Source organism: Haliotis rufescens, unplaced genomic scaffold (assembly GCF_023055435.1).
Source record: "Haliotis rufescens isolate VD_foot unplaced genomic scaffold, xgHalRufe1.0.p SCAF_8, whole genome shotgun sequence".
Classification (NCBI taxonomy): domain Eukaryota; kingdom Metazoa; phylum Mollusca; class Gastropoda; order Lepetellida; family Haliotidae; genus Haliotis; species Haliotis rufescens.
The window spans coordinates 13281602-13293597 of record NW_025964372.1 but is presented as its reverse complement, the minus strand read 5'-3'; positions in this window follow the sequence as shown (position 1 = coordinate 13293597).

The following is an 11996-nucleotide window of genomic DNA, read 5'->3' as shown; positions in this document are numbered from 1 at the left end:
TGTCAGTGGGCTATAACACTTTAAATTGGCATGAGTCCGGGCTAGTACAAGCAGTGACACACACACACACACACACATATATATATCGGCGTCACCGTGAATGAAATTCAAGTTGTTGTTATTCAGAATAGGTGACATATTCATGTCCTTCCAACTTCTATGGGACCGACCAGAGAGGCTGGGATTTTATCCAAAAATATATTGTCCCCGAAAATTCTTGAAAATAAATAAATTATGCTTCAGACTGTTGAGAAAAAAAGAAAGAAATTGCCTGCCACCAAAATTACATTGTTGCAAAGTGTATTTCTTTAAAACAAATTCAGGCTCATAAATTTAAAATATAAAAAATCTTATTTTGTAGCTATAGCTGAAAAAATAAAATATCTAATCTCGAGACAACATCCCAGACACACAAAATACACTCACGTCTGTAACGGCCCGTTTTGACTAGGCCCATTTTGACTAACCGATCCACAATTTTATTTCAACCCACTTTCTGCGGGCCACTTTACCAGTTGATACAAAACTGTGAGAAGTTTTTCGACGAACAAAGAAAAAAAATGGAAATTACGTGTTAATATTGTAGAATAAATTTTATTTGCGATATCAGACTCTTACAAACATACAACAATGTTGGGCCAATGATGTTCCAACATTCTAAAGTATTACCCAGCTATGAAACCATTCATGTGTCGCAAAGAGAACATTGATAGTGGGCAGCAAAACGTATTAAGAGTTACCTCCCTTGATAATGCGAAGGAGCCGTCTGGCATAAGGTAGATCTATATTTGTTTATGCTTTTTCAATAGCGCATTGTTTGATTTTAACCTGTCCTACGAAGCCTGTGAATGTTGTAAACTTATGACCAGATAGTAAAGGTCTGTTTCTTATTTAGCACGCCAGGCGTCCTCACACACTGATTAGATCAAGGCCCTTTCAGTGTCACGATGTTTGAACTGTACGAAATCTCGCTTGCAACAAGCCTTCGAGTAACGTTACCAGTGATACAGATCGTCCAATCTTTAGGATATTTGCCTACCCATTGTCACAAATGTCCCATTGATTTTGCAGAAATTATACAGCAGTCTATGGGAATGTCCTATTGAAAATTCTAAACATCAGAGATTTTCCAAGAAATGTCCTATTGTCATTTTCCTCAGCTACGTAGATCTAACATAGCTTGTCTGTTCAGAGTTAATAACAATGTTTTTGTGTGACATTAGACATGTGACTGTTTACAGTTCAGTAGACATATTGTGCTGTTGACTTATTTTGTGCACATAGGAATTTATTTTACCTTTTACCCTAACTGTGTATTTGACTGAGGTAATAGCCAAGTGTACATTTGATAAAATAGATATAAACTGGTTAGAAGTGATACATGTATATGTATCATGTATATATGTATAGTCTTTTGTAGAATTTATTTTGCTTGTATTTCATACACACTAGTGTAACGGTGGATATGTAATATATCTATATGTAGTATACTTATTTGTGCAGGGCTATTCACTGTACATCAATAAAGGAGGTTCCAGCCTGCGTCCCTGAGACAAGGTATGCATGATTAACTATGTATAGACTGTACTTTGTTTTATCTGGAAGGATTTGTTCAAATATATATGCCAAAAGTAAGTAACTATAGATCTAAATGTATTATTATTATTGTTGTTATCTTGTGCCTTTATACTGTCCATACCCATGATATTTATATCAAATTATGTATGTTTTAGGGCAGATCCGGACTATCGTGAAGTTCTCACTCTACGCCCATTGAAAATAAATCCCTTCTGACCCAACAAGTACTCCCTTATCTTTGAGACGACCAGAGTACCGCTGTTACATTTATTTTTTCAAAAAGCAGCTTTTTTTTGTAAGCCCCACTCATCATCACTGAGCACAACCTGCTGAAAATGATCTTACGTTTATTGATTCAATTTTTTTCTTCATGAAATAAATGATGTGACAATACAAAAATATACCGTCATTCAGTTTAAAAAACGTTTCTATCATTCAATATTTAACAATATAATAGCAAGTACTTTAGAAAAACCTGTAAAATGAAGTCAAAATCTGAAATTTCATTTTAGGATGGAGCAGTTTAGCCTGATGGTGTATTTTAAGGCAAGTAGCAAAAAGAAAAATAATATCCTTTATAAATCATCTCATTATTGGACTTGAGCCAATTTGGTCCACTTTTTAAAATTCAGTCAAAATTTAAAAATTCAATCTCGGTTGTTGCTGTTTTGTCTGGTGATGTGTATTTAGGCGTGGATATATAAAAGAAGGAAAAATAATATCCTAATATCACCAATTAATGGGACTTTAGACAATTTGATCCAATTTCAGAAATTTGGAAAATATTTTTAAATTCAGTCCAAATTTGATAATTCAATCTGTGATGTAGCTGTTATGTCTCATGATGTGTTTTAAGGCAACGAATGAATAGGAAAAAAGGAAAAATAATATCCCTTGAAATATTCAGTTTATGGGACTTTAGCCAATTTGGTCCAGTTTCAGTAATTTGGAAAATATCTTTAAAATTCAGTCAAAATTTAAAAATTCAATTTGAAATGTTGCAGTTCTGTCTGATGATGTGTATTTAAGCGAGGAGTTGGTATTAAAAAAGACAAAATATCCATTGGACTCATCAATTTATGGGATTTTAGCATCACATACTTTATTTTTTTCATTTCAGGTTTCTCCATGTGAATAGAACAGATTCGTCTGCATTCAGAAGTTTCCCCACAGTAATGCAGAAAATTCATTCTGGGATGTTGTCGTTAAGTCTGGTTATGTGTATTTAGGCAAGGTATAAACATAAAAGAAGAGAAAATTATATCTTTTGAAATCATCAGTTTATGGAACTTTAGCCAATTTGGTCCAATTTCAGTACTGTGAAAAAATCTCTAAAATTCAGTAAAAATTTGAAAATGCAATCTGGGATGTTGCCGTTTAGTCTGGTTATGTGTATTTAGGCAAGGTATACATATAAAAGAAGAGAAAATTATATCCTTTGAAATCATCAGTTTATGGAACTTTAGCCAATTTGGTCCAATTTCAGTACTGTGAAAAAATCTTCAAAATTAAGTCAAAAATTGAAATTTCATTTTTTGATGAAGCAGTTTAGTCTTACAATGTATGTTAAGGCAAGAAACAAATAGAAAAAAGAATAAAAATTATATCCTTTGAAATCACCTCATTATTGGACTTTAGCCAATTTAGTCCAATTTCAGTAATTTGGAATAAATCTGTAAAATTCAGTCCAAATTTAAAAATTAATTCTGGGATGTTGCCATTAAGTCTGGTTATGTGTATTTAGGCAAGGTATACATATAAAATAAGAGAAAAATATATTCTTGGAAATCATCAGTTTATGGGACTTTAGCCAATTTGGTCCAATTTCACTACTGTGAAAAAATCTTCAAAATTTAGTCCAAATTTAAAAATTCATTCTGGGATGTTGCCATGAAGTCTGGTTATGTGTATTTAGGCAAGGTATACATATAAAAGAAGAGAAAATTATATTCTTGGAAATCATCAGTTTATGGGACTTTAGCCAATTTGGTCCAATTTCAGTACTGTAAAAAAACTTGTAAAATTCAGTCAAAATTTGAAAATTCATTCTGGAATGTTGCCATGAAGTCTGGTTATGTGTATTTAGGCAAGGTATACATATAAAAGAAGAGAAAAATATATTCTTGGAAATCATCTGTTTATGGGACTTTAGCCAATTTGGTCCAATTTCAGTACTGTGAAAACAAATTCAAACTTTAGTCCAAATTTAAAAAATCATTCTGGGATGTTGCCATTAAGTCTGGTTATGTGTATTTAGGCAAGGTATACATATAAAAGAAGAGAAAATTATATTCTTGGAAATCATCTGTTTATGGGACTTTAGCCAATTTGGTCCAATTTCAGTACTGTGAAAAAATCTTCAAAATTTAGTCCAAATTTAAATATTCATTCTGGGATGTTGCCATTAAGTCTGGTTATGTGTATTTAGGCAAGGTATACATATAAAAGAAGAGAAAATTATATTCTTGGAAATCATCTGTTTATGGGACTTTAGCCAATTTGGTCCAATTTCAGTACTGTAAAAAAACTTGTAAAATTCAGTCAAAATTTGAAAATTCATTCTGGGATGTTGCCGTTAAGTCTGGTTATGTGTATTTAGGCAAGGTATACATATAAAAGAAGAGAAAAATATATTCTTGGAAATCATCAGTTTATGGGACTTTAGCCAATTTGGTCCAATTTCAGTACTGTGAAAAAACTTGTAAAATTCAGTCAAAATTTGAAAATGCAATCTTGGATGTTGCCATTAAGTCTGGTTATGTGTATTTAGGCAAGGTATACATATAAAAGAAGAGACAATTATATTCTTGGAAATCATCTGTTTATGGGACTTTAGCCAATTTGGTCCAATTTCAGTACTGTGAAAAAATCTTCAAAATTTAGTCCAAATTTAAATATTCATTCTGGGATGTTGCCATTAAGTCTGGTTATGTGTATTTAGGCAAGGTATACATATAAAAGAAGAGAAAATTATATTCTTGGAAATCATCTGTTTATGGGACTTTAGCCAATTTGGTCCAATTTCAGTACTGTAAAAAAACTTGTAAAATTCAGTCAAAATTTGAAAATTCATTCTGGGATGTTGCCGTTAAGTCTGGTTATGTGTATTTAGGCAAGGTATACATATAAAAGAAGAGAAAAATATATTCTTGGAAATCATCAGTTTATGGGACTTTAGCCAATTTGGTCCAATTTCAGTACTGTGAAAAAACTTGTAAAATTCAGTCAAAATTTGAAAATGCAATCTTGGATGTTGCCATTAAGTCTGGTTATGTGTATTTAGGCAAGCTATACATATAAAAGAAGAGAAAATTATATTCTTGGAAATCATCTGTTTATGGGACTTTAGCCAATTTGGTCCAATTTCAGTACTGTAAAAAAACTTGTAAAATTCAGTCAAAATTTGAAAATTCATTCTGGGATGTTGCCGTTAAGTCTGGTTATGTGTATTTAGGCAAGGTATACATTTAAAAGAAGAGAACATTATATTCTTGGAAATCATCTGTTTATGGGACTTTAGCCAATTTGGTCCAATTTCAGTACTGTGAAAAAATCTCTAAAATTCAGTAAAAATTTGAAAATGCAATCTGGGATGTTGCCGTTTAGTCTGGTTATGTGTATTTAGGCAAGGTATAAACATAAAAGAAGAGAAAATTATATCTTTTGAAATCATCAGTTTATGGAACTTTAGCCAATTTGGTCCAATTTCAGTACTGTGAAAAAATCTCTAAAATTCAGTAAAAATTTGAAAATGCAATCTGGGATGTTGCCGTTTAGTCTGGTTATGTGTATTTAGGCAAGGTATACATATAAAAGAAGAGAAAATTATATCCTTTGAAATCATCAGTTTATGGAACTTTAGCCAATTTGGTCCAATTTCACTACTGTGAAAAAATCTTCAAAATTCAGTCAAAAATTGAAATTTCATTTTTTGATGAAGCAGTTTAGTCTTACAATGTATGTTAAGGCAAGAAACAAATAGAAAAAAGAATAAAAATTATATCCTTTGAAATCACCTCATTATTGGACTTTAGCCAATTTGGTCCAATTTCAGTAATTTGGAATAAATCTGTAAAATTCAGTCCAAATTTAAAAATTAATTCTTGGATGTTGCCATTAAGTCTGGTTATGTGTATTTAGGCAAGGTATACATATAAAATAAGAGAAAAATATATTCTTGGAAATCATCAGTTTATGGGACTTTAGCCAATTTGGTCCAATTTCACTACTGTGAAAAAATCTTCAAAATTTAGTCCAAATTTAAAAATTCATTCTGGGATGTTGCCATTAAGTCTGGTTATGTGTATTTAGGCAAGGTATACATATAAAAGAAGAGAAAATTATATTCTTGGAAATCATCTGTTTATGGGACTTTAGCCAATTTGGTCCAATTTCAGTACTGTGAAAAAATCTTCAAAATTTAGTCCAAATTTAAATATTCATTCTGGGATGTTGCCATGAAGTCTGGTTATGTGTATTTAGGCAAGGTATACATATAAAAGAAGAGAAAATTATATTCTTGGAAATCATCTGTTTATGGGACTTTAGCCAATTTGGTCCAATTTCAGTACTGTAAAAAAACTTGTAAAATTCAGTCAAAATTTGAAAATTCATTCTGGGATGTTGCCGTTAAGTCTGGTTATGTGTATTTAGGCAAGGTATACATATAAAAGAAGAGAAAAATATATTCTTGGAAATCATCAGTTTATGGGACTTTAGCCAATTTGGTCCAATTTCAGTACTGTGAAAAAACTTGTAAAATTCAGTCAAAATTTGAAAATGCAATCTTGGATGTTGCCATTAAGTCTGGTTATGTGTATTTAGGCAAGGTATACATATAAAAGAAGAGAAAATTATATTCTTGGAAATCATCTGTTTATGGGACTTTAGCCAATTTGGTCCAATTTCAGTACTGTAAAAAAACTTGTAAAATTCAGTCAAAATTTGAAAATTCATTCTGGGATGTTGCCGTTAAGTCTGGTTATGTGTATTTAGGCAAGGTATACATATAAAAGAAGAGAAAAATATATTCTTGGAAATCATCAGTTTATGGGACTTTAGCCAATTTGGTCCAATTTCAGTACTGTGAAAAAACTTGTAAAATTCAGTCAAAATTTGAAAATGCAATCTTGGATGTTGCCATTAAGTCTGGTTATGTGTATTTAGGCAAGGTATACATATAAAAGAAGAGAAAATTATATTCTTGGAAATCATCTGTTTATGGGACTTTAGCCAATTTGGTCCAATTTCAGTACTGTAAAAAAACTTGTAAAATTCAGTCAAAATTTGAAAATTCATTCTGGGATGTTGCCGTTAAGTCTGGTTATGTGTATTTAGGCAAGGTATACATATAAAAGAAGAGAAAAATATATTCTTGGAAATCATCAGTTTATGGGACTTTAGCCAATTTGGTCCAATTTCAGTACTGTGAAAAAACTTGTAAAATTCAGTCAAAATTTGAAAATGCAATCTTGGATGTTGCCATTAAGTCTGGTTATGTGTATTTAGGCAAGCTATACATATAAAAGAAGAGAAAATTATATTCTTGGAAATCATCTGTTTATGGGACTTTAGCCAATTTGGTCCAATTTCAGTACTGTAAAAAAACTTGTAAAATTCAGTCAAAATTTGAAAATTCATTCTGGGATGTTGCCGTTAAGTCTGGTTATGTGTATTTAGGCAAGGTATACATTTAAAAGAAGAGAACATTATATTCTTGGAAATCATCTGTTTATGGGACTTTAGCCAATTTGGTCCAATTTCAGTACTGTGAAAAAATCTCTAAAATTCAGTAAAAATTTGAAAATGCAATCTGGGATGTTGCCGTTTAGTCTGGTTATGTGTATTTAGGCAAGGTATAAACATAAAAGAAGAGAAAATTATATCTTTTGAAATCATCAGTTTATGGAACTTTAGCCAATTTGGTCCAATTTCAGTACTGTGAAAAAATCTCTAAAATTCAGTAAAAATTTGAAAATGCAATCTGGGATGTTGCCGTTTAGTCTGGTTATGTGTATTTAGGCAAGGTATACATATAAAAGAAGAGAAAATTATATCCTTTGAAATCATCAGTTTATGGAACTTTAGCCAATTTGGTCCAATTTCACTACTGTGAAAAAATCTTCAAAATTCAGTCAAAAATTGAAATTTCATTTTTTGATGAAGCAGTTTAGTCTTACAATGTATGTTAAGGCAAGAAACAAATAGAAAAAAGAATAAAAATTATATCCTTTGAAATCACCTCATTATTGGACTTTAGCCAATTTGGTCCAATTTCAGTAATTTGGAATAAATCTGTAAAATTCAGTCCAAATTTAAAAATTAATTCTTGGATGTTGCCATTAAGTCTGGTTATGTGTATTTAGGCAAGGTATACATATAAAATAAGAGAAAAATATATTCTTGGAAATCATCAGTTTATGGGACTTTAGCCAATTTGGTCCAATTTCACTACTGTGAAAAAATCTTCAAAATTTAGTCCAAATTTAAAAATTCATTCTGGGATGTTGCCATTAAGTCTGGTTATGTGTATTTAGGCAAGGTATACATATAAAAGAAGAGAAAATTATATTCTTGGAAATCATCTGTTTATGGGACTTTAGCCAATTTGGTCCAATTTCAGTACTGTGAAAAAATCTTCAAAATTTAGTCCAAATTTAAATATTCATTCTGGGATGTTGCCATGAAGTCTGGTTATGTGTATTTAGGCAAGGTATACATATAAAAGAAGAGAAAATTATATTCTTGGAAATCATCTGTTTATGGGACTTTAGCCAATTTGGTCCAATTTCAGTACTGTAAAAAAACTTGTAAAATTCAGTCAAAATTTGAAAATTCATTCTGGGATGTTGCCGTTAAGTCTGGTTATGTGTATTTAGGCAAGGTATACATATAAAAGAAGAGAAAAATATATTCTTGGAAATCATCAGTTTATGGGACTTTAGCCAATTTGGTCCAATTTCAGTACTGTGAAAAAACTTGTAAAATTCAGTCAAAATTTGAAAATGCAATCTTGGATGTTGCCATTAAGTCTGGTTATGTGTATTTAGGCAAGCTATACATATAAAAGAAGAGAAAATTATATTCTTGGAAATCATCTGTTTATGGGACTTTAGCCAATTTGGTCCAATTTCAGTACTGTAAAAAAACTTGTAAAATTCAGTCAAAATTTGAAAATTCATTCTGGGATGTTGCCGTTAAGTCTGGTTATGTGTATTTAGGCAAGGTATACATTTAAAAGAAGAGAACATTATATTCTTGGAAATCATCTGTTTATGGGACTTTAGCCAATTTGGTCCAATTTCAGTACTGTGAAAAAATCTCTAAAATTCAGTCAAAATTTGAAAATGCAATCTGGGATGTTGCCGTTTAGTCTGGTTATGTGTATTTAGGCAAGGTATAAACATAAAAGAAGAGAAAATTATATCTTTTGAAATCATCAGTTTATGGAACTTTAGCCAATTTGGTCCAATTTCAGTACTGTGAAAAAATCTCTAAAATTCAGTCAAAATTTGAAAATGCAATCTGGGATGTTGCCGTTTAGTCTGGTTATGTGTATTTAGGCAAGGTATACATATAAAAGAAGAGAAAATTATATCCTTTGAAATCATCAGTTTATGGAACTTTAGCCAATTTGGTCCAATTTCACTACTGTGAAAAAATCTTCAAAATTCAGTCAAAAATTGAAATTTCATTTTTTGATGAAGCAGTTTAGTCTTACAATGTATGTTAAGGCAAGAAACAAATAGAAAAAAGAATAAAAATTATATCCTTTGAAATCACCTCATTATTGGACTTTAGCCAATTTGGTCCAATTTCAGTAATTTGGAATAAATCTGTAAAATTCAGTCCAAATTTAAAAATTAATTCTGGGATGTTGCCATTAAGTCTGGTTATGTGTATTTAGGCAAGGTATACATATAAAAGAAGAGAAAAATATATTCTTGGAAATCATCAGTTTATGGGACTTTAGCCAATTTGGTCCAATTTCACTACTGTGAAAAAATCTTCAAAATTTAGTCCAAATTTAAAAATTCATTCTGGGATGTTGCCATTAAGTCTGGTTATGTGTATTTAGGCAAGGTATACATATAAAAGAAGAGAAAATTATATTCTTGGAAATCATCTGTTTATGGAACTTTAGCCAATTTGGTCCAATTTCACTACTGTGAAAAAATCTTCAAAATTCAGTCAAAAATTGAAATTTCATTTTTTGATGAAGCAGTTTAGTCTTACAATGTATGTTAAGGCAAGAAACAAATAGAAAAAAGAATAAAAATTATATCCTTTGAAATCACCTCATTATTGGACTTTAGCCAATTTGGTCCAATTTCAGTAATTTGGAATAAATCTGTAAAATTCAGTCCAAATTTAAAAATTAATTCTTGGATGTTGCCATTAAGTCTGGTTATGTGTATTTAGGCAAGGTATACATATAAAATAAGAGAAAAATATATTCTTGGAAATCATCAGTTTATGGGACTTTAGCCAATTTGGTCCAATTTCACTACTGTGAAAAAATCTTCAAAATTTAGTCCAAATTTAAAAATTCATTCTGGGATGTTGCCATTAAGTCTGGTTATGTGTATTTAGGCAAGGTATACATATAAAAGAAGAGAAAATTATATTCTTGGAAATCATCTGTTTATGGGACTTTAGCCAATTTGGTCCAATTTCAGTACTGTGAAAAAATCTTCAAAATTTAGTCCAAATTTAAATATTCATTCTGGGATGTTGCCATGAAGTCTGGTTATGTGTATTTAGGCAAGGTATACATATAAAAGAAGAGAAAATTATATTCTTGGAAATCATCTGTTTATGGGACTTTAGCCAATTTGGTCCAATTTCAGTACTGTAAAAAAACTTGTAAAATTCAGTCAAAATTTGAAAATTCATTCTGGGATGTTGCCGTTAAGTCTGGTTATGTGTATTTAGGCAAGGTATACATATAAAAGAAGAGAAAAATATATTCTTGGAAATCATCAGTTTATGGGACTTTAGCCAATTTGGTCCAATTTCAGTACTGTGAAAAAACTTGTAAAATTCAGTCAAAATTTGAAAATGCAATCTTGGATGTTGCCATTAAGTCTGGTTATGTGTATTTAGGCAAGCTATACATATAAAAGAAGAGAAAATTATATTCTTGGAAATCATCTGTTTATGGGACTTTAGCCAATTTGGTCCAATTTCAGTACTGTAAAAAAACTTGTAAAATTCAGTCAAAATTTGAAAATTCATTCTGGGATGTTGCCGTTAAGTCTGGTTATGTGTATTTAGGCAAGGTATACATTTAAAAGAAGAGAACATTATATTCTTGGAAATCATCTGTTTATGGGACTTTAGCCAATTTGGTCCAATTTCAGTACTGTGAAAAAATCTCTAAAATTCAGTCAAAATTTGAAAATGCAATCTGGGATGTTGCCGTTTAGTCTGGTTATGTGTATTTAGGCAAGGTATAAACATAAAAGAAGAGAAAATTATATCTTTTGAAATCATCAGTTTATGGAACTTTAGCCAATTTGGTCCAATTTCAGTACTGTGAAAAAATCTCTAAAATTCAGTAAAAATTTGAAAATGCAATCTGGGATGTTGCCGTTTAGTCTGGTTATGTGTATTTAGGCAAGGTATACATATAAAAGAAGAGAAAATTATATCCTTTGAAATCATCAGTTTATGGAACTTTAGCCAATTTGGTCCAATTTCACTACTGTGAAAAAATCTTCAAAATTCAGTCAAAAATTGAAATTTCATTTTTTGATGAAGCAGTTTAGTCTTACAATGTATGTTAAGGCAAGAAACAAATAGAAAAAAGAATAAAAATTATATCCTTTGAAATCACCTCATTATTGGACTTTAGCCAATTTGGTCCAATTTCAGTAATTTGGAATAAATCTGTAAAATTCAGTCCAAATTTAAAAATTAATTCTGGGATGTTGCCATTAAGTCTGGTTATGTGTATTTAGGCAAGGTATACATATAAAAGAAGAGAAAAATATATTCTTGGAAATCATCAGTTTATGGGACTTTAGCCAATTTGGTCCAATTTCACTACTGTGAAAAAATCTTCAAAATTTAGTCCAAATTTAAAAATTCATTCTGGGATGTTGCCATTAAGTCTGGTTATGTGTATTTAGGCAAGGTATACATATAAAAGAAGAGAAAATTATATTCTTGGAAATCATCTGTTTATGGGACTTTAGCCAATTTGGTCCAATTTCAGTACTGTGAAAAAATCTTCAAAATTTAGTCCAAATTTAAATATTCATTCTGGGATGTTGCCATTAAGTCTGGTTATGTGTATTTAGGCAAGGTATACATATAAAAGAAGAGAAAATTATATTCTTGGAAATCATCTGTTTATGGGACTTTAGCCAATTTGGTCCAATTTCAGTACTGTAAAAAAACTTGTAAAATTCAGT